At 45.1% G+C, this 3,587-nt stretch overlaps 1 pseudogene; it reads right to left on the bottom strand.

Moving 5' to 3' along the window:
* Positions 1-1,065: 1,065 nt before the first annotated feature.
* On the bottom strand, positions 1,066-2,679 carry LOC142454268 (RNA N(6)-adenosine-methyltransferase METTL16-like; annotated as a pseudogene).
* Between the last annotated feature and the right edge of the window lie 908 nt (positions 2,680-3,587).

Below are 3,587 nucleotides of genomic sequence, written 5' to 3'. Positions count from 1 at the left end.
AGCAGCAAACGGGGAAGAGAAGGCCTTCCAGGACATCGGCATCGTGGCAGCAACAGGGGCTCAGGAACAGGGACAACTGGGAGGATGGCACAGGGCCAGGCCGTGTCCCCTTCTTTGTGCAGCTTGCTCTGGGTCGTAGTGGACTCGATGGCCCCTAACTACAATATTTGGCATGCATGCTTCAAATTATTTGCCAATGGAGGGCATGGTCAAAAAGTTTGGAGACCGTAACCACTTTATTTCTTTTAAAGAATTGAGTTGACATAAATAACTTTTTATGAAAGCTTTCTAGTTATGGGATCTTATACTTCAAAGCCAAATCCCCAAACATGAGAAGTTCCCGTTTTTCTTTTTAGATATGCACATATATTTTATTTCAAAAAGCACAAGAACATTATAAAAGTTTTAAATGTACATTTTGCAATAAAAGATATCTCCCTATAAATGTGTCAGCATGAGACTGTTCACAGGCTCTCCCCAGATGAACTCTCCTTTGTGGTATCACTTAGATTTCCTCCCTGACTCTCCACCACCTGCCATGAAGCGTGGTTCTTTCTCAGGTCTGAGGCAGGGAGGGTAACAGATGAGTAGCCTGGAAAGGTGACTCCAGAAGAGACCTGGTGACCCATCTCCTTTTAGAGGAAGGCAGGCCCTCCTTCCTGGTACAGCAAGCATGCTGATCTGTGCAGCTCTGACCCAGCCCAGGCCTCTGTCCCTAAAAACAGTTCCCTCCGTCTCACAGAACCAGGCTGAGATGAAAGGAGCGGCTACAGCAGCCGGGTGTAAAGCCTCCTGAGTTTACTCATGTCTTTTAGTTGCTGCTGATGCCCACAATCCTTCCTCTGGAACTGTCATTAAGACAACTCCCTGTCACTTAAAAAAAACAAAACAAACAAAAAACGGGGAAAGAGCAGGCTTTAAAATGAGTTTGTTTCTATTCTCCAAGTATTCCACAGAGTGCTACTATTGGACAAATGGTGGCATTCCTCCTGGCCTCCTCTGGCCACTCCAAGCAAGCAGCTTCTACAGACACTGTCCCCAGCTGTGCAAGAAGTGCGTGTGGCATTAACTAGCCACAAGTCTGAAAATTTGGTTGCGCATATAGGTACAGAGATGGTTCATGAAATCCCGGTTTTGGTCTTCAACCTGATGCATTTCAACTAAGGCATCAGCCACCTCCTTCTTAATGTGTACCAAACAAAGACATAAAGTTCAGCCACTCCTTGGAGAGTTCTCCCCTTTTCCACCACTGGGCTGCTGAACCTCTCAGATGCAAGAACTTTACAACGTTCCTAAACCTCCAGCCCTCCCTCTCTTCCCGCCCTCCTTTCAGTCTCCACTGGCCCCTGGGCTTTCATCTTGGGAAAGGGCGTGCTGGACTGGGAAGTGGCACCCCACAGAAACAGAATGGCTGTCCAGTAGAACAAGCCTGCCTGGGCACTCTCCGGGGGGTCCTGGGCCAAATCTTGTCTAGAGCCAGGCTCCGTTCTTTCTCCGTCAATGGATCCGGGAGTTTTCTATGGCTGTTAGGGAAAAGCTACCTTCCTCCTTTCCACAAGGAGCTCACTTACGCTGACCCTTCAGATGGGTGAGCATGTTGTCAATGCGCACCATCATGACGGCTATGCCTTCTGCTGCCTCAGAGCCCAGAGAAGATGCTTTGAGGGATAATTAATTCTGCATCACAGACTCTAATACCGCAAACATATGGGTTTTCTCGTGGCTTCTCCGGCTTTCTTCATTTACTTGGTGGCAACGGTACTGTCGCATCGTCCTAAGAACTCCATGCAAAGGCCCGTCTCTTTGCCCGTCCTTGACAGAGCTCAGGGTGCATGACTTGAGGAACGCCTAGCATGTCCGGCTCTTCCCACAGAGCAGCCAGACTGCATCTCTTGCCCAGAGTAAAGCTCTCCCACATTAATATCGGTGTAAGTGTACACTGACATGGATGCTCCTTTTGACAAACCCTACTGCACCTCCTCCTGCCATGATCGCTGGGATAGCTCCCGTGCTCACAGAAGATCTAGGTGGGGTCTTCAAGCATTCCAAAAGTTTACACCCTTGGCTTCCAATTGGGTAGCAAAAAAGGGGAGGCTTGCACATACAAAACCCCTAGAATTATCTCATATTCTTCTTTAAGCACCAATCAGGAGGGGCTTTGTGGGGTACTTTTACCACTTTATGAGATGAGATCAATCATTCTGTTCCACTTTTGTTTTTGCAGAGTTGAAGCACGTATCATCAACTTCCGTGGCAAGGAAATACCAGCTATTTAAGGTTGCTTCAAGTAAGGGGGGGTAGTGGGGGTGGCTTCAGGCTGCCCTGGCTCCTGTTCCTCTTCACAGAGACCTTTCATCAGAGTCCTGGTGACCAATCAGATCGTCTCCCCAATGAATACAGTCGAGTCTCAAAGGAACAGTGGGAAGGTCTTCAAGCATTCCAAGTTTACACTCCAATGTAAACCCCAAAAGTTTAGTCTCTCCAATGAAATATCAATAGAAAGTCTAAAATCTTCCTTTAGGTGAGCACAAGTCAGGGACTTTAAAATTGATCCTCTCTCATCCATTTAGGTTTATCTGGACATGCTTTTAAAATCTGGATATTTGGAGGCCAGATATGCAAAGGCAGAGGGGTTGCCCTTGTGTCTATTTCTTCCTGCATTGATTTACTCAGAGCCATCTGTGAGGCCAAAGTTCTCGCCAGAACAAGGTTGGCATCGGCCTCTACAGCTCCACAGCCTTACCCAGCCACAGCAAGAAGCTCCCAGAAACACAGATGTTAGACAATCCCACTGAAATTTTCTATTCGGTTCTTTGACTTCATTATTTTATCCATTTGCCCGGGCAACTCTATGATTAAGAGCAAGTTTCAGAGTCTCTTCTGACATCCCCTTTGATCTTTCTTCCTTTCCTGTATTTTTAATGACCTGCTGCTTTCTTTCCGAATGATATTCTTGATGTCCCCGTACTGCCCATCACAGCTTCTCTCATTAGTGTGCAATGCGTCAAATCTGTTCTTGAGACGTTCTCCAAATTCAGGCGAGATAGATTCAAGGTCATATTTTAGCTGTCATGGACTTGTTTTAATTTTCTTCAGGTTTAGCCTGAACTTATATGGGAGCAATTGATGGTCTGTTCCACAATCAGCCCCTGGCCTGGTTTTAGCGGCTGATATTGAACTTCTTCATCTCCTCTTCCCATACATACAGTCAGTTTGGTTTCCATGTATTCCTTCTAGAGATGTCCGTGTGTATAGTCACCATTTGTGTTGACAAAAAAAAAGTATTTGCCATGAACAGGTCGTTAACCTTGTGAAATTATATCATTTGATCTCCAGCTTTTTTCTATCACTAAGATCATATTTTCAACTACTGTTCCTTCCTCTTTATATTACAATTGCCAGCAATTATCAATTCATCTTAATTGAATGCTTGGTCAATTTTCTACTAATGATGTTCTTAGAAGTTTTCAATTGTTTTCAACTTTGACTTTTGTAATTGTTGCATAAATTTGAATAACAATGGTATTGATTGGATTTCTTTGAAGACAGATATAATCCCCAGTCATATTTCAAGTACCCTCTGACCC

The sequence above is a fragment of the Tenrec ecaudatus genome, chromosome 8 (assembly GCF_050624435.1).
Source record: "Tenrec ecaudatus isolate mTenEca1 chromosome 8, mTenEca1.hap1, whole genome shotgun sequence".
Classification (NCBI taxonomy): Eukaryota; Metazoa; Chordata; class Mammalia; order Afrosoricida; family Tenrecidae; genus Tenrec; species Tenrec ecaudatus.
The sequence above is the reverse complement of the archived record's forward strand: the minus strand, read 5'-3'. Positions and strand labels throughout refer to the sequence as shown.